General features: G+C 43.0%; 1 protein-coding gene across 1 annotated transcript in view; it reads left to right on the top strand.

Annotated features, from left to right (window-relative positions):
• Tfcp2l1 (transcription factor CP2 like 1) overlaps positions 1 to 23,879 on the top strand; it is a 62,330-nt gene that overhangs the window by 4,325 nt on the left and 34,126 nt on the right. The gene's annotated exons all lie outside the window — the stretch shown is intronic.

Raw genomic sequence — 23,879 nt, 5'->3', positions numbered from 1 at the left:
TAGCCTAGAAACATAGTGTGATCCCCCCCCCCAACCTAAAACAAAACAAAACAAAACAGGAAGCCAGGTGCTCATGGTACATGCCTAAAATCCTCACTGCTCATGAGGCTAAGATCTGAGGATTGTGGTTCAAAGCCAGCCCTTGAAGAAAAGTCCATGAGACTCTTATTTCCTATTAACCAGCAAAGAGCTGGAAGTAGAGCTGTGGATCAAGTGCTAACCTTGAGAGAAAAAAGCCAAACAGGAATTCTAAACCTTGGTTTTTGTGTATGAAAAGTCTATAATTTGTTAGGTTTAAAAGTATGTCAGTAAATAGAGTGTCTGGGTCAACAATGATCAGCAATGGTAATTTTCCTTTTTTTTTTCTTATTTATTTGTTTATTCATTTCTGACATTGAGGCTTACTTGTTGTTCAGACTGGTCTCAAACTTGTGTTCCAACTGCCCAGGCCTTCCTAGGGTTACAGCAGGTCCTAGTTCCTTTTGTCAGATACTTGTGTGGTGTTGGTGTCCTGGTGGCTGGAGTTTTGTTTACTGTCATGATAATGCATGTGTTTAGCACAGCTTATCACTCCCCTCATTTACCTCTCTGCTTTCAAATGGGAAGTCCTGTGGGTGTAAAGTCTGGGTGCAGTTTGGATGAAACTGCCCTGAATTTTGGAATTTCCCCCTGTGGGGCTTTCTCTAGAGAACTGCATTTGGGGAGCAGTGGAGATCCATCACCTCCATCTGGCTCTTCTGTGGGCACTAACGGCCCAGAGGTCCTGGCTGCCTCCCACTGTGTGCAAATGGATGAAAGGAAGGCAGGGCTGGTCTCTAAGGGCCTGCTTGTTGGTCTGGTGCACCTGGACTCTGAGCTACAACCATGGAGGCCTAGGGCCATATGGTGGTTGGTGCCAAGCCCAGTGGAAACACACCTCTGTGAGTCTATGCTTGTTTGTACAATGACTTCTGCCATTGTTCTTTGACTTTCATGGAAGGTCAGACACTACCAACTTTGTCTCTCTTCCTGCTTGGTTTTGTTTTGTCGATCTTAGGGCTTGAACCCAAGGTCTGGTCATTGTCCCTAGCTCTTTCACTCAAGGCTAGCACTCTATCACTTAGAGCCACAGCTCCACTTCCGATTTTCTGGTAGTTAATTGAGTCTCACAGACTTTCCTGCCCAGGATAACTTTGAACTGTGGTCTCAGATCTTAGCCGCTTGTATATCTTAGCTCCTGTGCATGAGCCATCAGCACCTGGCTTCTGTTTCTTTTTACTTTCTTTCTTTTCTTTTCTTTTTTTTGCCAGTCCTGGGGCTTGCACTCGGGGCCTGGGCACTATCCTTGGTCTTTCTCAAGGCTAGAGCTTTACCACTTGAGCCACAGTACCACTTCTGGCTTCTTTCTTCTACTGGGCGTTGTCCCTGAGCTCAAGGCTACCACCCTACTCCTGGAGCCACAGTGCCCCTTCTGCTTTTCTAGTGGTTAATTGGAGATAAGAGTCTCAAGGACTTTAGAGCCTGGGCTGGCTTTGAACCACCATCTTCAGATCTCAGCCTCTTAAGTAGCTAGGATTACAGGCATGAGCCATTGCACCCAGCTGTCCTCACGTTTTACTTGGCTTTTTCCTCTACTGCTGGCTCTACGACTGAGTCATACCTTCATTCCCAGGTTTTTTACTGGGTAATTATAGATAAGAATCTCATCGATTTGCCTACCTAGATTGGTTTGAGTCCTTCAATTCTCACATCTCAGTCTCTTGATTAGCTAGGATTAGAGATGTGTTTGACACCTCCCCCCTCCCCCCTTCCCCACAACTTTGAGCAGTTTCTTTCCTCTTTCGGTCACTGCTTTCTTGATTAAATTTAGAAAGATGGAATTACACCTACAGAGTCCAGTGATCTCAATATGCTCCTTGCTCTTGGCCACACCCCACAGTGTTCTGAGTCTAAGGTTTGGCCACTAGATCCAGACATTGAACATCTGCCCCTCCTCTGAACTATAAGACATTTGATTGTTTGCTGTGCCCAACTCACTGACACTTCTGGAAGTGTTAGCAAACTAGGGTTGAAAAATTGTCTCTTGCTCAATATAGATGTAAAGAGCTGTTCCCACAGTGCCATTGGTCTGTATCTTTAGATATTAAGAAAAATTCTTGTTTATTTATTGGTGCTGGGGATGGAACCTGGGATCTCCCAATGTGAGGTCAGCATTCTGCCACAGAGCTACAGCCTCAGCTCTAGATCTTTTTGAAATTATACTTTTCTAATTGTTAATGGCATACATGTTCATTACTGAAATTTTAGAGCATTTAGAAAAGTAAAAGGAAGAAAAGTAAAAAAAAATCTAATTAAAATGGACTCTAGTTTCACCACTAATCTGATTTTTTCATATTTGTATAGATATAAAATTATGATCATGTGACTAATATATGTCCCATTTTTGTTTTACTTACAGTCTTGTGAACTTTTCTCATGTCATTAAAAGAAACTTTGGGGACTTCCATGTTTGTAATGGCTACATAAAATGAATTTTACATTTTCTCACTTTGGACAGTCTCTTGTTGTGGTCAGGCAGCTTGCAGTTGTTGGGAATTATACACCAAATACCCTGAGTTAGAAATCTTTGTCTGAAATCTTGGGTATATTCTGTGTATATCCCTACTAAGTGGAATGACAGTACTAAAGGATTTGGACTCAGGTTGTTGGTCACATTGCCTTCTCAGAAGAATGCCCCAGTGTCCTCGACAACCAGCTTCTGTGTATACTTTTATCCCAATACTGGATTGTCTTCATCTGCTTAGTGAAATATGGAAATTTATCTTAAGCTAGAAGTCTTATGATTACTACTGTAGTTATGTATTTTTAACTGTCTAGTGATCCCCTTTGTTTCTTTTTAATTGTGTCACTTGAACACTTAGCAATTAAAGAGAATATCATTGGATTTAAAAATTTTGGTGCCTGTTCCAGAATTTTAACTTAGGGCTTAGGCATTGTCCCTGAGCTTTTTTTGCTCTAGGTTGGTGCTTTACCACTGGAGTCACAGCTTCACTTCTAGCTTTTCTTTGGCACTTAATTGGAGATATGAGTCTCATGGAACTGGGAATGTGGCTTAGTGAAGAGTGCTTGTCTAGCATGTATGAAACCTTGGGTTTGATTCCTTAATACCACACAAACAGAAAAAGTCAGAAGTGGCACTGTGGCTTAAGTAGCAGAGTGCTAGCCTTGGGCAAAAGAAGCTCAGAAACAGTGCCCAGGCCCTGAGTTCAAACCCCAGGACTGGCAAAAACAGTAACAACAACAACAACAACAACAAAAGTCTCCTGGATTTTCCTGCTGAATTGGCTTGGTGCCACAATCGTCAGATCTCAGCCTCCTGAGTATCGAGGATTACAAGTGTGAGCCACCAGTGCTTGATGATCATCCACTTTTTAAGTACTGGTTTTTAAGGTATTGTCATAACTGTATGTGTGTATGGGGTATACGGTATAAGTTTTCTTCTGGTGCTGATTGTTGAACCCAGAACCTTGGACTTGCTAGGCAAGTTGTCTTATCATAGAGGTATACCCACAACTCAGTGATTATTCTTTTTAAAATTTTCTCTATAGAACTCTATATTCTTTGTTTAAAAGCAGGGCCTCACTATTTTTACCAAGCTGAGCTCTACCATTTCATCTTCCTACTTCAACCTCCTGAACACTGGGTTTACAGGGCCTATGCCACCTCATCTAGATCATTTATTTATTTATTTATTGCCAGTCCTGGGCTTGAGCTCATGTCCTGAGCACTGTCCCTGGACTTTCTCAAGGCTAGAGCTCTACCACTTGAGCCTCAGCACCACTTCTGGCTTTTTTCTATGTATGTGGTACCAAGAAATCGAACCCGGGTCTTCCTGCATGCTAGGCAAGCACTTTAACCACTAGGCCATACTCCTGGCCCTAGATCATTTATTCTTATGGATCAGTTTTTACAAGTTTTCAGACTTCCTTCTATTCGTTTTGTTTTGTTTTTCCCTGGTCCCAGAGCTTGAACTCAGGGCCTGACCTCTGTCCCTGAGCTGTATCTTGTCAGGGCTAGCATTCTACCACTGAATCACAGCTCTACTTTGAGCATTTTTTGGTGGTTAATTGGAGATAAGAGTGTCACTTTCCTGCCAGGGCTGGCTTTGAACTTTAATCCTCAGATCTCAGCCTAAGTAGCTAAGATTATAGACATGATCCAGTGGTGGGTGGTGTGTTTTTGATTTTTTTTTTTTGGCCAGTCCTGGAGCTTGAACTCAGGGCCTGAGCACTGTCCTTGGTCTTTCTCAAGGTGAAAGTTCTACCATTTGAACCATAGCACCACTTCAGCCTTTTCTTTTTTTTCTTTTTCTTTTTGCCAGTCTTGGGCTTAAGCTCAGGGCCTGTGCACTGTCCTTGGATTTTTCTCAAGGTTAGAACTCTACCACTTGAGCCTCATCACCATTTCTGGCTTTTTCTAAGTATGTGGTACCAAGGAATCGAACCCGGGTCTTCGTGCATGCTAGGCAAGCACTCTACCACTAGGCCAAACTCCCGGCCCCATTTCAGCCTTTTCTATGTATGTGGTACTGAGGAGTCAGTTATCTTGAGTGTGTGCTAGGTAAGCACTCTACTACTAGGCCAAACTCCTGGCCCCTTGATTTTTTTTTTCCTTGAGCATTGATGAAGTCATATGATATTATTTATACAATTTGTTATATTAAATATTATACTTATAGAACATTTCTGTTATTAGTCAAGTATCTTAAACATTTAAATATCTAAAAACATTTGAAATGTTTCTTCTTTCTAGGAAGGACAGAATGTTTTCATCTGTGAAATATATATGCAATTATTTTACTATTTCATTTTTAGTTGAATGGAAGCTTTGTAACATCTAAGCTATATCTTATCTTTTCATGTGCATGTATGTGAGTGCATAAGTGCATGTGTGTGTGTGTGAGTGTGTGTGTGTGTGTGTCTGTCTGTCTGTCTGACTGTGTTTGTTTGTCTGTGTCTGTACTGGGGCTTGAACTCAAGACTGGGGCTCCGTCCTTGAGATGTTTCACTCAGGACTGATGATTGAGTGAATGCTTGAGCTGCAAATCCACTCCTGGCCTTTTGGTGGTTAATTGGAGAAGAGAGTCTCACAGACTTTCCTTTTTAAAAATTTTAATTTAATTTATTGATTTTGTCAGGATAATATATAGAGGGGTTACAGTTACATTTGTCACATAGTAGGTGCATTACTTCTCACACATTGATGCTACTTCTCATGTTTTTGTCCCCATTTCCCATCCCCCACCCCTCCCAATCATCGTATCTTCCCTCCTTCCCTTTCCTATTTCAAATAAACATATAAATGTATATACAATATACCAGATAACAAAGTCAGTCTTGACCAGATTGGCTTAGATTTGTGATCCTCAGATCTCAGCCTCCTGAATAATTAGGATTACAGTAGGCTTGAGCTACAGGTACTTGGCTATATCTTCTGTTTATAACACTGTATCTCAAGCTTTAAACCTGATATATTGCTAGGAAGTGTTTTGTGACTATCCCGAAAAGTTTAAAAATAGGAGTGATGGGGCCGGGAGTTTGGCCTAGTGGTAGAGTGCTTGCCTAGCATGCACGAAGACCCGGGTTCGATTCCTCGATACCACATACATAGAAAAAAGCTGAAAGTGGTGCTGTGGCTCAAGTGGTAGAGCTCTAGCCTTGAGAAAGCCCAAGGACAGTGCTTAGGCCCTGAGTTCAAGCCCCAGGACTGGCAAAAAAAAAATAGGAGTGATTTTTTTTTCCTATTTTCCCCATTATCATTCTTTCCTTTGCTATTTTCAATAAATGTTGTATTACATACCTTTTTTTGTGAGAAAAAGATCAGGATCCAATTGTAAAAGTAGATTTGAGGGGCCAGGAGTGTGGCCTATTGGTAGCGTGCTTGCCTAGCATGCATGAAGCCCTAGGTTCAATTCTTCTGTATCATATACACAGAAAAAGCCAGAAGTGGTGCTGTGGCTGAAGTGGTAGTGCCCTAGCCTGGAGACAGAGCTCAAGGACAGTGCCCAGGTCCTGAGTTTAAGACCCAGGACTGTCCCTCCCCCCCCCAAAAATGAAAACAAAAACAACAAAAAAAGTAGACTTAAGCCAGATTTGGGAGTATACACCTATAATCTAAACTACTGTAATCCTAGCTACTCTGGAGGCTGAGATCTAAGGGTTGCAGTTTGATACTAGTTGGGGCTGGAAAGTCGGTAAGATTCTAATAATCTATCAAACTACCAAAAAGCCAGAAATGGAGTTGTGGCTCAAGTGGTAGTATGCTAACTAGCCTTGATTAAAAGAAGCCCAGGATCTGAGTTCATATCCCAGGATCAACACACACACACACACACACACACACACACACACACACACACACACACACATACACACACACACACTTACTTTGGTGATGAATGTTTCTTGTATTGTATGTCTTATATTTATTGCATTGTTTCTATATGCCTATCCATGTCTTCATCCTGGTAATAATGTGTTTAAAGTTCTCTGGACACCTATAAATCAAACATTTATTTATTAACCCTCTGAAAACTATTTCTCAGTGCAATTTATCTGGCCAATTTACCTTATTGTGAAAAAAAAATGTAGTTAGGCCAGGACCTTACCTTAATAAGCCTTCTGACTTCAAACCTGTTGGCTGATTTTTTTTTTTTGAGGGGTATTACTAGTGCTGAAGCTTGAACTTAGGATCTAGACACCGTTCTTTAGCTCTTTCTCTCAATACTGCACTGTACCATGTGATCCACAGCTCCACTTCTGGTTGTGTGTGTGTGTGTGAATTAGAGATAATAGTCTCAGGGACTTTTGTTCTTGGGCTGTCTTCAAATCTCAGTTCTTAAATCTCAGCTTCTTGAGTAGTTAAGATTACAAGCATGAACCACTAGTTCCTGGATGATGGCTACTTTTGAATGTGAGGAAAATACTTTAAAAAAAAATAAAATCTATCCTCTTCCTCTGGGGCAAAACAGTATTTTTAGGGATTAGAGAGTTCCAGAATGAAGACTAGCAAATTCTTGGACAACTTCTGTGTCCATGTCCAAAGGTTATATGGACTGTGGGCAGCCTCAGTGGGTGGGCAGGGGAGAACTGCAGGCAGTTCAGGCTTGGAGATAAGATAGAAGATATGGCTTTGCAGAACCCCTTACTATGGAAAGAACCTTGGTATTTCCACCCAAACAATGCTTGAGTCTTAAATGGAGTAATGAATGATTCCTGGAGTCTTGCTTTCTCATTCATTCACAAAAATAACAGGGGAGTGTGTGTGTGTGTGTGTGTGTGTGTGTGTGTGTGTGTGTGTGTGTGAGTGTGTGAGACGGATGCATAGTTCTGTACCAAGAGAAACAAGCTGCTCTCAAAGGCAGGAATGGGGTGAAGGGTGCTGCATTTCCCTACACATTTATCCCAGGAGCCCCAAGTGCTCCAGGATGAGTAGGTTTGCAGCATCTGGTGTGCAGTGAGTGGCTGAAAGGTAGAACAGGTAAATGGCTGAGTCAGCGGGAAGCCACTCTAGACCCTTGCTGCCTTCTGGCCTTACCTAGAAGCTTCACTCTGTGAAGGAAGTGAGGTAGTCCCTGTAGAGGACACTTGGAAAGTATTCTGATTTCTGACAGTATGATGAATAAGAATACTTCCCTGATTATATATTGGGAGTTAACAAAGTCCTCGGGTTGAATTTTGACAGTTTTTCCTCTTGTTCTTTTTTTCGGGGTGGGGTGTTGGTCATGGGGTTTGGACTCTGGCCTGGGGGGTGTGGCTGGGCTGCTGTCCCTGAACTCTTCAGCTCAAGGCTACTACCCTATTCCTTAAGCCACAGCAGTACTTCTGGTTTTCTAGTGGCTAATTGGAGATAAGAGTCTCATGGTCTTTAGTGCTCAGGCTGGCTTTGAACCTCCATCCTCAGATCTTACTCAGATCTTAGCCTCCTGAGTAGCTGAGATTACAGGCATGAACCACCATCCCTGGCTAGTTTTTCTTCTTTTTGTTTGTGTTCATTTCCTCATTCAGAGATGACTGGGGGTTGGCTGTAGGACCAAGAACAACAATGGAAACTTGGTGTCACTTTGGGACAGATTAAAAGCCAAAAGATGTGCTTATCTTCTCTTTTTGCATAGCCAGGCAATAGACATAACCCTGGGAAGCAGATATTCCTTCGGCATGGTGTTAAAATGCCATTTGAAAATGTGGTTAGGGAGAATGAACAAAAGGGCAATATTTACCAAGAAGCATCACTTTGATAACCTGATTTATGAAGTGATAACCCTTTTGTACAGCAACTTAATAATAATAAATAATAATAAAAATAAAAATGTGATCAACTGGGCACCTGTAATCTTACATACTCAGGAGTCTGAGATTTAAGAATTGCAGTTTAAAGCCAGACTGTGTAGAAAATTTCATGAGGCTTTTATCTCCAGCTAATCAGCGAAAAGCTAGAAGTGGAGGTGTGGCTCAAGTGGTAGAACACTAGACTTGATCTGGAAATACTGAGGGATAACTCCTAGTCCTAGAGTTCAAGCCCCAAGACTGGCACATACAGAAATGTGATCAAGCCTCAATTGGTAGCACAGGGTTATAAATGCAGCACTTGTCTATAGTCCAAGCACTTGGAGGTGGAGGCAGGAAGTTTGTAGTTCAAGACTGGCCTGAGCTATATACTGAGACCTTTTCTTAAAAAACAAAACAACAAAAAAAGAATTATAAAAAGCACTGGAATTTTTCACATGATGAACATTTTTAGGGTGATATACCTGTGTTTCGCACTATAGGGTTTATGTAGGACTCCCGAATTCTCTGTCTCACTCTCTTCTGTCTCTGTCCCTGTCTCTGCCCCTTCCCGCTTCCTCAGACTCAAACCCAGGGCCTTTGCATGCTAGGATATGCCACTGACTAGGCCCCTGCCCTCACGCCTCTTTTGAAAATATCGAGATTGTACTATTGCCATTGTAATCTGAAAGATAAAGTCAGAACTCACTATCCTATCCCCCTCCCAGGCTGCACAGTGGGTGAACTATGTGGGATAATACCTGACTTCCTGGAAAAAGAGGCTACCTTCCTTTTCTTTTCTGCCTGCCTTTCCTGGCAGGCAGGGTTCTAGGCTAGACACTTCCAGGATCCTGTTTGCCTTCCAGAACTGTGATACAACTCCAAGAATTGTGGGTAGGGCCAGTAGGGGCAGTCAGGAGGGACATGAAGGAATGGAGCCAAAAGAAAATGTCTCCATGAGTAGAATCCCTATTACTAGTTGCTACTACCTCTCCTTCTCCTTCACCCCTCCGTCTGGAGCTGCCTTCACTGGAGGCAGATAAGAGATCCCGGGCCCAAGGCCTGTCTTCCTGATTGTAAAAGGACAGATGCTGCTGTTTTCACTACCTTTTCTGAGAGATCACCTAATCACTAGGATTTTGGATTTCCTTCTCTGTGCAGTCAGGCCAGTTTCACTTTGGAGTAGATTTTGCCTGGAGAATTAAGTGAACAACAGCTATCCAGAAAACAGAGAATGCCTGGTTACATTTTTGCTTTTTCCCAATTATATCAGTGCCTTTGAATTTAAAGAATGAGGCAAAGGATTAGTCAGGTTGTTGGTTATCTTTTCTCCTGCAGCTGAAGTTTCATTTCAGATTAATTTTTAGCCTGAAGGTTGAGAATATAAACTGGAAAAAGTAAAGGACCCTGAAGTACATGGCTTTTAAAAAAATTGTCTCCTTTTTCATCTTTTTTTTTCTGATTATAAAAGTGGTACAATGCTCATTGTCATACAGAATAGCCAAATAGAAAAATAAAGGTTTTAGGAAACTTTTTTAATGTATTTTTTTATTAAATGATTTATTAACATTTATTTTTACATCATATTTCAAATAAGTTTAACAAACAAGTGTTCAAGAAGGGAATCTCTATATACAATCACTGGTACTTAGTTTTTAAAACTTAATCCAAATTAGTGTTTTAGGAAACTTTTGATAGTCCTGCCTCCTTGATTTTTCTTAGTGATACTTTAACCAATACATGACTAGTTATAAGATATATACATATAGCAAAAATACACATAAACACACATTTTTAAAGTATATACATCACTTTTTAAGAAAAATGGGTGCACGTGCGTGCAAACACACACACACACACACACGCACACACACACACACACGCCTACTCCTCCTCCTCCAATATAAGAATACACTACAAAGCCCTGAGACTCTTTTTTTTATTGTAATTAATAAAAGGGTTACATGATATTTGCCAGATAGAAGGTGCATTAATTCACATATATTGATACCCTTTCACATATCTTGGTCCCCATTACCCTGCCCTCCACCCTCCACCCCAGCCCTGAGACTCTTATCTCCAATTAATCACTAGAAAATAGGAAGTGGGGCTGTGGCTCAAGGATAGGGCAATAGCCTTGAGCTAAAGAGCTCAGGGACAGTGTCCAGGCAGAGTTTAAGCCCCATGACCCACAAAAAATATATTTTGGGGACTGTCTAAATTCAAAAATGTTTGCCAGGCACCTGTAGCACATACTTGTAATCCCAGGCATTCAGTAGTCTGAGATCTGAGAATTGCAGTTTGAAGTCAGCCTGATCAAGTAAGTCTGTGAAACCCTGCACTGGCCTATAATTCAGCTACCCAGGATGCTGAGATATGAGAATTGGGGTTTCAAGCCAACCAGGGCAGGAAAGTCTGTGAGACTCTTATAGTCACTCAATTACAGAAAAAAAAAAAAGGAGCCAGATGTGGAACTGTGACTCAAGTAGTCAAGTGGTAGAGCACCAGCAGTGAGTGAAAAAGCTCAGGGATAGAACCCAGGCCCTGAGTTCAAACCCCAGGACTAGCACCTATACACAAAAGAGAGAGAGAAAGAAGCAATTCTTTCTCACATCTCAACTCTCCATATAAGTCTGTGAGTTTAGGGTTAAATTAATAAAAATACTGTTAGTTTGCTTGGGTCATTGACTGATTTTGTTTATCTTCAAATTTCATTTGAATGTATGTATGCAGTGCAGTATCTTGGGCTAGACATCATTTTTTTGTTTGTATACTGGTACTTTTTTTGAACTGGGAATGGTATCTTTTTTATAATGTTAAGGGGCCAAGAATTTGGCCTAGTGGTAGAGTGCTGCATGAAGACCTGAATTCTATTCCTCGGTACCACATACATAGAAAAAGCAGAAATGGTGCTATGTCTCAAGTGGTAGAGTGATAGCCTAGAGAAAAGCCCAAGGACAGTGCTCAGGCCCTGAGTTCATGCCCTGAGACTGGCAAAAAAAAAAATTAGAGAGAATAATGTTAAAACCTTCTATGTTCTGGAAATACTTTAAAGAAAAAGCAGCCCACATTGTAAAGTCAAGAATAAACTGGGCTCATCCAAGCTGAAATGAATCCCCACCCTTGCTGGGACCCACTCACCATCAGTGGTTTGTGGGGGTGGGGTGGCAGGCAGAGACCAAGTTCAGTACACTTTGCTCCATACAAATGGGACTCAAAAGTTTCAAGGCCATCCCATTTAAGGGCCAGTTACATCAGAGGGCATAGACACTCAAACTGCTACCTTTAGCTGTTTTTCAGAGGTGTTTGGAGAAAGGAGAAGGAAGAAAGGTCAGTAGAGAGTCCCCACTTCACTCTTTGTAGACTGGGCTTCTGAACCTTGATTAGAATGGCTGCTTGGAAGAATAAGAGGACTTTCTACCCTGAGGGAGAAGGGCGATTTGAGTTGTGCATCAAAAAGCCACTCTACACAAGAAGCTGCCATGATTGTCCCAATCCCCTCATTACCCCTCAGAGAGAGAAGGAAGCCAAAAATAAAGTTTCATGTTCTGCCTATGCCTCGTGCCTGGGGTCTGCTGGTGTGTGCCCAGGGACCTTGACCCCCCAGCCCAGGGATGGACAAGTTTGGAGCTGGAAGAGACCACAGAAGAAGAACAAATGCCCTTTTGTGGTGGTTAGGAATGGGTTCTGTCCCATTAAAAGTCCCCATGGAAGTTCTTCCTGTGGAGCCACTCAGGAGAGAACCCCATTTCCTGTGTTGGAGGCTAGAGATGGACAGCTGGCCTTCTTCATGTATTCTGTTTTGTTCCTCTATTTCTTTTGTGGGGGGGGAGGGGAGGAGTCTGGGGCTTGAACTCAGGGCATCATACTCTTACTTTTTTTTTTCTCTCAAGGTTGGTGCTCTACCACTTGAGCCACACCTCACTTATGACTTTTTAATGGAGATAAGAGTCTCCTGAAATTTCCTGCCCATGCTGACTTTTATCCTCAGGTCTCAGTCTTCTGAGTAAACTAGGATTACAGGTGTGAGCCACCAGAATCTGGCACCTTCTTCTCTTTCATCACCTCCCCTCTCCCCTCCCCATCTTCTTCCTCCCCTGCCTTCTTTCTTCTGACACAAGGCCTTGATACACTGTAACCATGTCTAGCCTGAAACTACTGATTCTCCTGCTCAGTCTTCTAGGAACTAAGGCTAGAGACTACAGACTTGTACCCTACATCTGGAAAGACATCATGTTCTCCACACCCATGGTCCTGTGGGAACTTTGATTGCTCTATCTGCCAACCTCTTCAGACTGATGGTGAACCCAAAGCCTGGAGGGAGGAGTAGACTTGTCACCATGTGTAGTGGGTCCTTTCTTCTGGATTGGCTCTGGCAGGATGTTGCCACTGTTCCTAGCGTATGGGGTCCCTGCCGCCTTTGAATGAGAGAGGCTGGAGGCATCTGTTGTCAGCCAGCAGTGATTAATTCTCAGGAGAGCATGGTTACTTGCCATACTGGGAGTCTGACAGGTGAGGGTGTGAGAGTTCCTGCCCTTCTCCACCTCTCGCTTATCCATGGCAGAGATGATAGGGCCATGCAAGGAAGGTGTGAGCCTCACCCCATGTGACTCTGGGCTTTGCAGATCGACCTTGTGCTTAGCCAGGAAGGAGCTCTGGGCTGGGTATGCCTAGATGGGGAGGTGGGGGATGGTGCTTGACCTTCTCTGTCATTCTTCAATCTGTGACTGGGCCTAGCAATTCCCATGGGGTGGTTAGAGGAGGTGATTCTCCTGAATGGAGGGAACAGCCATAGGAGCTCTAGGAACTCAGGACAGACAGGATTAGATTCCTGAAGTATGTGGGCCAGAAGGAGCCAAAGATAGCATCTCTGCTTAGCTTGCTACTCAAAATGTCTAGAACCAGCATTCCAGAGAACTCATTGGAAATGCAGAGATTTGGGACTGTGGCCAGATGATTCATTCAGAACTTGCCCCTTACCAGGTGGTGATGAATATATTAAAAGTAGAGCAACATGCTTGCACTTTTCTACACTACTCATACTTGATAAGGGAGGAAACCAAGGCCCCCAAGTGTGCAATTCCACATTCACTTGTTTAGCCAACTAAAAATACTGTACCATCACTGCAGCTTCCTTTAGAATACCTTTTCCTTCCTAAAAGAAACTCACAGCTCTTAGCAGTCAATCTTCATCCTCTTCCTTTTTCTCTGCAGGCCCTGGGCCATCATTAATCTCTTTTTTTTAATTAAAGAATTTATTAACATTGATTTTTACATCATATGTCATATGACAAGTTTAACAAACACGTGTTCAAGAAGGGAATCCCTATATACAATCACTGGCACTTAGTTTTTAGAACTTAATCAAAATTAGGCTAAGGGTTTGTATGTCATAGATACATATTAGTTTATGAAATAAAACATTATGTCTATAGATTCAATTTATTTGTATTTGGATATTTGAAATTTGATAGGGAAGGGGGGAAAACCAAGACGGGTGGGGGGTGTGGGCGGGGGAGGGAAACGGGTACCAAGACATGTGAAAGGGTATCAATGTATGTGAATTAATGCACCTTCTATCTGGCAAATATCATGTAACCCTTTTACTAATTACAATAAAAAAATAAAGCAAAAAAAAATAAAAAAAACATTATGTCTATAGAGTCAAAGGATTAATCTCTTTTTAAGTTTACCTCTTCTAAGCATTTCACACCAGTGGTGTAATGCTTATGGTAACTGGCCTCACTTTGCATTGGATCCTCCATAGAAGCCACATGAAAGAACTTCCTTTTCTGGAGGTACTACTTTATTTAGCCCATCTTTTTTTCTTTGCCAAAGGTAGTTGAATTGTTCAATGTTTTTGGAATCTCAGAACTCATGCTTTGATGAGCCTTCCTATGCAAGTCCTGGTGTGGAACTGTGTCTTCAGCTTCTCTGGGGCTCTGTGTAAGAGCAGAATTGCTGGGTCAAATGGTGAGCATGTCTAACATTTTGAGAAGCTGCCAGACTGTTCTCAGAGCCACTGCCTGTTGTGTATTTCATATTCACCAGTTATCCACATCAGTACTTCTTATTTATTAGGCATGGATGTTGGTGAGCTCTGCTGGTGGCTACTACTGGCCTCCTGATGCTTATACCTAGTAGAGCTGGAGGCTCCACCTGTAACAGACCCTCAAACTGGAACCAGAGGCTTATGCATCCCCTCTGGAGATGTGCCTTATGCTTCGCTGCCACCAGTCTCCCTGCCTTGCAGCCCTCTAGAGGGCAGATCGCAAAACCACCCAAAAGTTCTTGAGCACACAGCCCTCATCTACCCTAACAAATTGGCTCTCTGATTTCTTGCTCTCCCTGGGAGGGAATTCTTGGTCTGGCCACTGACTCAGCTGGCCCAGTTATAGCATAGCTGGGCTCTGTGCTGAGAAGGCTGCTCCTGCCCTCTTCTTCCCTCAAGCCTTTTTTCTAAGAGGCTGCTTAACTTCTGTTGGAAGATTAGTCCCTGTATTCCCAGTACATTCTTAGGTACTCACACCTTCAGGTGCAAGATGAAGAGGAGGCCCTATTGGTCTTAGCAGTAACTGCTCCAGAAAGTTCTTTTGTCCCAAGATACTGAGACAGAGAATGGGTATGCCCAGGGCAGGAAAGGGTAGTTAGCCACTTTATATGAGGCAGTGAGAAGTGAGAACTGGGGTGATCTTGTTTCATCCTCTGAACCTTGCTGATGGGGTGGGGTGGGGGATGGGGCAAGGAGGGGGTCTGGGGCTGTCCCAGCCTGGCACAGGGTTCTCCTGGCCCTAACCATGTCCCCAAATCCAGTGGACCTTTGAGGCTGGACAGAGAGGGAGGGAGGGGTGTCTGCTGGTGAGTCACCTTTCTACTTATCTTCCAGACTTGGTTTTCCACTCCATTCTCTGTCCTTTGTCCTACATGGTAGCTTCTTCTTTTTTGACTACAGAATTTACTTTTCTGGAATTTATTTTTTCATCAAGTTGATGCATTTACTTGGTGAAAAATAACAATGGTAGCAAACAGCTAAGTTCCATCTCTCTCCCACTATGCCCTCAGGTACCCAGTTACTCACAGAGGCCAATTCTGTCTCTGTTGCTCATGTAATGCTTTCTTTTCTTTTCTTTTCCTTTTTTTTTTTTTGGTTGGATGTGGGGCTTGGATTCAGGGCCTGGGGCCTGGGTGCTGTCCCTGAGCTCTTTGCACTCAAGGCTAGTGCTCTACCACTTTGTGTCACGGCTCCACTTCCGGTTTTCTAGTGGTTAACTGGAGCTAAGAATCTCATGGCCTTTCCTGCCTGGGCTGGCTTAGAACTTCAATCCTCAGATCTCATCCTCGGGAGTAGCTAGGATTATAGATGTGAGCCACCAGTGCCAGGCCTCATTCAATTTCTATCTGCTGATTATAGCATCCATTAGTAGATCTTGAGTATGATTGCATTTGCCTTAGGTAGTTTTCAGTTTATTTTTTACCTTTCTACACTATTTGAAATACTCTTGTAAAAAATAGTTTCCACCCCAAGAAAATGTATTTATTCACTTTGTTGTATCAGTGTAGGTTTGTAGTATTTATTTTTTTCCTGTTATTACTTATTTATTGCTCATGTTGACAACTAAGAGCCCCTGCTGTCTGGCTTCTCTGTTACCTCCTCCTTTTCTCTGAGCATGCCCTCTCTTTTGTCACTGTGAGCTGCTACAGGCTCTCCTGTGTCCCCCTGCCCTCTGGGTACTCTGGAAGCACCCCTTTCCCTAAAGAGTATCTTTTTTTTGGGGGGGGGTTAGTTATGGGGCTTGAACTCCAGGCCTGGGTGCTGTCCCTGAGCTTTTTCCGCTCAAGGCTACCACTTTGAGACACTGCATCACTTCTGGTTTTCTGGTGATTCATTGGAGAGAACCATCTCATAGCCATTCCTGGGCTGGCTTTGATCCTCCATTCTCAGCCTCCTGAGTAGCTTCTGAGTAAGGATTACAGTGGGAGCCACTGGTGCCTGACCTGGCTTATCATTTATTTATTTTTACACACAAGCAAGATTTTTCTGGGGATCTCCTTGTGTGCCTGGAATACTGCCCAGACTATAATATTTGAAAGCTAGAATAAGGTAAAGTACTGGCAGGCAACAGCCCTTCAGGATTAGGGCTTAGGTCTGCAGATGGCAGGGCCTTTCCCCTTGCAGGACATTAAGTGTGAGTGCTCTGTGTAACCACCATAGACACTTATATAATACTGAACCTAAAGGGACCAGACTATACATGGAAGGCACTCTGGGTATAATATTCTGCCTCTGCCATTCTTACAGAACTGTTGGTGTCCTGTCCTCCATTCTTTGGGGGGGGGTAATGATTGCTTTTACTTTGTTTTCTGTGTCTGTCATTTTGATGGTTTATTGAAAATAGGGTCTCTCAAATTTGTCTGACAAGATTGCCTTTCAGTCTCAATCCTCACATCTCAGCTTCCTGAGTAGCTAGGATTGCAGGTTCCCAGCATATCCAAATATTTTTAGGCATCTGTACAGGCTGTTCTAGTGTCCTGGTGATAGAGTGGCAGGCTCTCGGCTGTGTGCATTTTTAATATTGATAGACATTGTTAAAATGTCCAGTAGACCAGGATCCAAGATCTCCCCTTCCTAGCACTGGTTGGGAAGGGTCCTCTTCCTCAGGTCTTTGTCTTAGGAGTGAATAGCAGTCTGTTATATGTATTTTTCCAGCCTGATGAGAATCAGGCATTGGGTTGTTTTCATTTGACATTTCTTTAATCATTAGTGAGAGTGTGCAGGATTTCACGTTCTTCTTGGTTTGGATCACTAGCTATCTTGTTGCTTTAGGGGATTTACTGTCAGTTTGACCACCGTTAATGAGCAACCTATCACCTGCTCCAACTGTAGAGAGAGTTGAGGTTTGGGGGCAACGTGAGGACTGGTCCAGGGAAGCTAGATGACTAGAAATGAAGTTTGCCTGAAGAGAGCTGTGCCCTTCTTGGGTGGTTTGTATCTGGTTCCTAATTATTATAGCAGAGCAATTGTGAGATCTGATGACCCCTTGTACTCAAAATAGTCTGATTTGTATGAAATCTTTGCCACTGCCCTTGGACCAGGTTTTGGATATTGTTGGATTGCTTGAGAAAAGAAGAGGGAGAGACCAGGTTTGTTGAATGCCTGACAGGGGCTAGGCACAGTGCTCTCCCCATCTTTGGCCCTTAATTGGTCAGAGTCAGAAAAGACAAGTGCCTTGAGTCTGAGCTCTGCCCTGAGGAAGGTAGAGGACGCTTTCCCACCCAACCCTGTGGCTTTTGGACAGGCTCTGAGCCTCTGTTCTGAACAGGCAGTGGGCTCAGCCCATAGTGCTAGTGGGCTAAGGGTAGTAGGTGGAGCCTGACTGCCCCCAGCTCCTCCCACTCCCAGGTCACCTTGGCTCAGGAAGTTGGGTTGGGAGCTACCTGACAGGGCTAGTTGAAATTCATGACGTGGTGCTCTGTTCCCTCTAGCCTTGGAAAGGCCTTTAACACTTTTGAAATCAGTGGGAATTACCTAACCACCACCTGTACTCCCCCATCCCCCCTCATTGACAGTCTACATCTCCTTGCCAGGCTGGCACTGCCTTCTCCCCTCCAGAACCCCTCCATTAGTGTTAAAGGCACCACACATTCCAGAGATCAGAAACCTGGAGGCTGAATGGAAGCCAGGCTCCAAACCCAGGAGCTTTCCCAAGTTTTCATGCCAGCTGCAGAACTCTCAGGATCACTGATGCTACTTAACTGGAATTTGTTTTGCAGTTATTTATTTATAGTGTACTGTAGATCTTTGGAGCCCATGGGCCTATGATTCCAAGAACACTGTTAAGGAAAAGCAATATTCTGGATGCACTAAGCCCAGAGCTCTACAATTACTCAAATTTACCTATGCCTGTATGCACAATAGTCTGAGCTCCCTCAACCTGAAATTGCAAGGAATAGGTTACATTACTCTCACAAAAACTATTACTATACATATACTAGTAGTATGCACCAAATATCTCAATACTGTGGGTATTTGATTCATTTTTTTTTCAGAATGCTTCCTACAGTAAAGACATGTCGTGTGTGTGTGTGTGTGTGTGTGTGTGTGTGTGTGTGTGTGTGTGTGTGTCTGGGCAATGTCCCTGAGCTTTTTGTGTACAACGTTTGCTCTACCACTTGGGCCACAGCTTCACTTTTGGCTTTTTGGTGTTTTAATTAGAGATAAAAATCTCATGGACTTTTCTGCCTGGGCTGGCTTCCAGTTATGACCCTCAGATCTCAGTCTCCTGAATAGCTAGGATTATAGGAATGAGTTACAGGTACCCAGCCAAATATTCCTTCTTTTAACTTATCTATAATTTGCGCTTTATCACCTCAGCTTATTAGCACATCGACTTTGCTTGGCTTTTGGTGCCTAGATAAGCCATCTTTAAAGAGATCACTTGTAATACTGAATAAAATGTTAATGTTAATGTTAGAGAATAACAGTGAGGAAAAAGTCTGTTCCTGTTAACAGGAGTGTCTGAATATTTCCATCCCAGCTGCTGCTGGAATCCTGTGGGTGTGAAACCATGGATTCAGTACATCAGCTGTATGGGGGTTGAGTGGGAATGGATAGAAGGGAGAAGACAATAAATGAGGCAAAAATAGGAGAGAATCAGTGTGCTTTACTGAGAACTATGATTGTCTTATGTATGTGTGCGTGCATGCACGCATGCACGTGTACAAGTGCACATGCCTCTGAGCCTGTGTGAGCATATGTGCATGAGTAGTATGTATGAACAGACTCTTGTGTGTGTATGCTTATGTTAATGTGTATTTGTGTGTGTGTGTGTGTGTGTGTGTGTGTGTGTGTGTGTGTGTGTTTGAACACATGGTTATGTGGGGGGAGAGGGGGAAGGGTGGAGAGAGAAGGAAGGAGGCTATACTGATGTAGAGCCATGAACTTGCTTATACCCCCAATAAAGGTGGTAAGGTGTGAGTGAGATAGCACGAAAGGGCCTCCCCCTCTCTCCTTTTCTCTTTTGTGCCTTACCAGGTTTTGAACTTGGGGTCTGGTGCTTTCATCCAGCTTTTTAGCTCTGGTGCTGGTACTCTACCAATTGAGAAACATCTCCAGTTCCAGAACAGTGGGTTTTTAAAAATTATTTATTTATTTATTTACTTTTACTTTATTTTATTTTATTGTTGGGGTAATGTATAGAGGAGTTACAGTTATAGTCATCAGGTAGTGGGTGCATTACTTCTCTTCCATTGACCCCTTCTCATGTTTTTGTTCCTGTTTCATTCCCCCTAAATTATTTTTTAAGTAGTTGTACAAAGGAGTTGCCATTTAACAAAGCAGTTGTTTGAGGTCAGCCCTTTCAATATTCTCACCTATCCCTCTCCTGTCCACCCCTTCCCTCAGTCTTCTTGACTACCCTTGACACCACACACCTCTTTTGAATGCCCTCTTTCTGGTATTTTCTTTTTCTTAACTTTGGTTTTGCCTTTCTGAGGAATTGCACTATTTCAGTTTTTCCTTGAATCTACCAAATTTTAGTTAACACATCTGTGTACACTAGATACCACCCAAATGTGTTTGTTGACTTACAAGTTTATAAGCAAAATCTAGCTTCCCCATATATTAAAAAAACAGGTATTCTTTGTATCTCTGGACCTGACTTACTTAACCTAACATAATATTTTCCAGGTCTTTCCTTTTTTAAGAATCAGATAGTACACGATCACTCTTTCTCCTGAGTAAAATTCAGTGCACCGTGGTTTCTGACGCAGCTGAGCCTGAGTGCTGTGTGAAGAGCATGGTCAGTGTGCTCCCTGTACTTAGCATGTAGCATGTAGCTGAACAAGTTGGGGAATGGGGTACAGTGACTGCCAAGATTTGAGCCCAAGGACCCCGCCTTTAGAGAAGAGTTGGTCAGAAACAGAGCCAGTATAAATTAGCATAGCCACCAATCCACCTGCTTCTCTGCTATATTGTGTGTGTGTGTGTGTGTGTGTGTGTGTGTGTGTGTGTGTGTGTGTGTGTGTATGCATGGGCTGGATTGTGTGTGTTACATGCATGGGTATGTATACACATGTGTGACTTAATTCCAAATTCAATAGATAAAATGCCATACACTCAACATACGATTTTCAGCCTTGCTAAATTTGCTTCTGATGTTAGCTCTCTCTGACTTGGTTGTTCTTCTTGCCCCAGAAGCAAAGCCAGTCATGTGAAATTTATGCTGGTGACGTCCGTGTACATGCAGAAATGTCTCCCCTATTCCTATTTAGCTATAAAAAGAGCAGTATTTTGATTGTCTTTGATATAATCATTGGTAGTTTTGTGTATGTCAAGTGTCTTCCACCTCTGGACGTTTTCTACATTGTCACTCTCCCTCTCACCTTCCAGCCTTTGCCAGTACTGAGGCTTGCACTCAGGGCCTTGTGCTCTCAATTGTTTTTTTTCACTCAAAGCTAGAACTTTACCATTTGAGTCACATAGCTTTATGCCTGGCTTTTCACTAGTCAATTGGAGATAAGAGTGTTACAGACTTTCCTGCTTGGGCTGGCTTTACCCTGTGATCCTCAGATCTCAGCCTTCTGAGTAGCTAGGATTACATGCAGGAACAACCAACACCTGGAACGTGTACATATATATTATATACACATGTGTATTTTATTACATATGTATATATATATAAAATGAAAAGTCCAGGATTAGTTGTCATCACTCAATTGATTTCTCAATATAGTGTGAGGTAGGATTTATTTTCCACACGGATAACCAGTGTCCCTCATTATTCTATATTCAGTTTCTACATATGTGGATCTAGCTGGGCTACTTAGTCTGATTTTGGTGTTCTGTTTTCATTACAAGAATGACATGGGTTTAGTTACCATAACTTTACAACGTGTTAAGAGCATTGTAAATGGTATGGGAACAGTTACTCATGAGTTGACATGGTACTTGTGATTAAGTCTAAACCTTTAAGGTCTGTCTGGGTTCAGAGAACCAGGTTCATGGGCATTGAATATTTGAGCTGCAAAGAGAAGGAAGGGCTTAGTGTTTTGAGAAGACTGAGAAAAATATGCCCATAAAGGAGCTCAGCCAGGTCCTGCCAGATGGATGGCAACTAGATGAAGGTTATTTTATTTGGTTTTTGTGCGAGTTCTGGGGCTTGAACTCAGGGCCTAGGTGCTATCTCTAAGCTTTTTCACTAAAGGGTGGTGATTGACCACTTGAGCCACAGCTCCACTTCTAGCTTTTTGGTAGTTAATTGGTAATGGACTTTTTGCTCAGGCTAGCTTTGAGCAATGATCCCCAGATCTCAGCCTCCTGAGTAGCAAGGATTATAGGTGCCATGCTGGAGGTTATTTTGACATTATATATATATATGTATAATATATTATATCTTGTATTATATGTATATAATGTATGTATATGTACATATATAATGTACATATAATTCTAAGGCCAGTTTTTCTCAAGCATAACATAGTTTTATAATTATAACTTTATAATCGCTTCCTTTAGCGATGTTTTCCTCTTAAAGAATTGTAGGAAACAAAATCTTCTTTTTTTTTTTTGCCAGTCCTGGGCTTGGGCTCAGGACCTGAGCACTGTTCCTGGATTTTCTCAAGGCTAGGGCTCTACCACTTGAGCTACAGCACCACTTCTGGCTTTTTGCTATGTATGTGGTACTGAGGAATCAAACCCGAGTCTTTGTGCATGCTAGGCAAGCACTGTACCACTAGGCCAAACTCCCGGGCCCAGGAAACAAAATCTTAACAGGGGAGCAAGTTATGCTGTAGGTCCCTGAAGGCAGAATGGAAGCAAGTGCCTTCCAGGAACAAGTTGAAAGGGAATCACGTACAACTGCCTAGCTTCATCTAACTAGCCATGTGAGCTTGCACTAGGTGGATAGCTGCTCTGTGACTTTACTTCCTCCTGCTCAGTAGGACTTAGGATTCTAAACATTGCTATTGACTTGTTCGGAGACTCAGGGGAGTTAACACCTGTTCATATTACCTGTTAATACCTGTGTGCCTCATGAACGACACTTTTAGTTACTGTTTGCTCCAAGTCTTGCACTTTTGCTTGGGAATCCTAGCTTATTCATTCTTTCCCTTGATAACTGAAATTCTGTCCACTCTTCAGATTCTCTCTGCCATGTTCCCTCCTGTTTGATCTTTGCTTCCCTTCCTTATCCTCCTGATACGACTGAGTAGCATCCACCTTTGCATCTCTTTTATCTCTTGGTGAGATTTTCAATGTCTGTTTTATCTTAGCCTTTTTCCTGCCCTACTTGAAGATTATCCAGAAGACTGCCAACCCTTTGAGGACAGGAGTATGGTTTTATACATCCCATAATTCCTGCAGTGACTAGAAAGTCACAGGGAAGCATTTGTTTGAGTGCTTACTGTGTGCTGGACAGTACAGTGATGAGCGGAATAGACATGACCCAGGTCTTCACTGGACTTTATAGGGGTCCATGGCTCTTACTCATGTGCAGAAGCCATGCTGATCTGGCAGCAGGGTCTACATTCTCTGGATGAGTCCAGATTACATGATATAGTGCATGACTGTGGAGGAGGGCCCACTGGGTGGCACCATGCCATGGGGAAGAAGTCTGTTTACCCCTCCCCCACACGTTGGGTTTGGGGCAAGCTGGCTGGATTTCCACCTGCCTGAGCTGAGCTGGAGGTGTAGTGTGACAGGAGAGAGGCCCTAGGGTGGGACTGTGTTGTGATGGCATGATCCTGGCCTGAAGCCCTACTCAGTGCATCTCCTCTGCCAGGGCCTGGCCCTCAGTGAAGGCTCTACCTGCCCTCTAACCCTCCTGCTTGGCCTGAGTTGAGGCTGCTCCTCAGAAACTGGGGTCAGTGCTAATTGGTCTCCAGAGCTGCCTGTAAATTCACATAATGACCATTTGGGCCTTGGGCCTCTGCCAGTGTCATCTACGTTTTCATCAGGGGAAAGTGGAGGACACTGGAAAAACCAGTTTGGGTGTGGATGGTGCTTTGCATGTCCATGCAGGGAGTGCTGGACTTTTGGTTCATGAGCCAGGAAATGTCTCTTAGAAAACCACCTTTTGCAGAAAGTTAGATGAGTTGAATTAGTCAGCAAGTGCCCTTAACGAGTCATGTTCTCCAAGTAGGCAAAGTAAGGCAGGATGGGTTTGGGGCTCGCTCCTCTTCTCTGTGATGAAAAAAGACACTCAGCAAAACCCAGAGCACTGTTGGGTCTTAGATTGAAGAAGCATTTGCTGGTCGTGTTCTAAGATAACCCTGTGAGAGCCCAGAAGGGCCAGGCTGAGGAGGCCTGGCTGGGCTTGGCTACCATCGTGTTCACCATAGTGCTGGAGAACTCTTTGGTACCCACACCAGCTGAGTTGCCATTCCCCTCTGTGGCACTCAGCATGCAGTTGTTGCTCCTCAGATATTTGGGCAGAATGGTTTAATTTCCTATTTATCCATTCCATTATTCATTGGCTTATTTCCTGGACTGATAATGACAGAAGAGAATTCTCTTAGAAGTCCAGGAAGCTGAAAGATTGTTCCTACATCTGGTGTGACTTTCTGGTGGCTATAGGCATT

Source organism: Megascapheus bottae, chromosome 12 (genome assembly GCF_031878675.1).
Source record: "Megascapheus bottae isolate mThoBot1 chromosome 12, mThoBot2.hap1, whole genome shotgun sequence".
Taxonomy (NCBI): domain Eukaryota; kingdom Metazoa; phylum Chordata; class Mammalia; order Rodentia; family Geomyidae; genus Megascapheus; species Megascapheus bottae.
The sequence above is the reverse complement of the archived record's forward strand: the minus strand, read 5'-3'. Positions and strand labels throughout refer to the sequence as shown.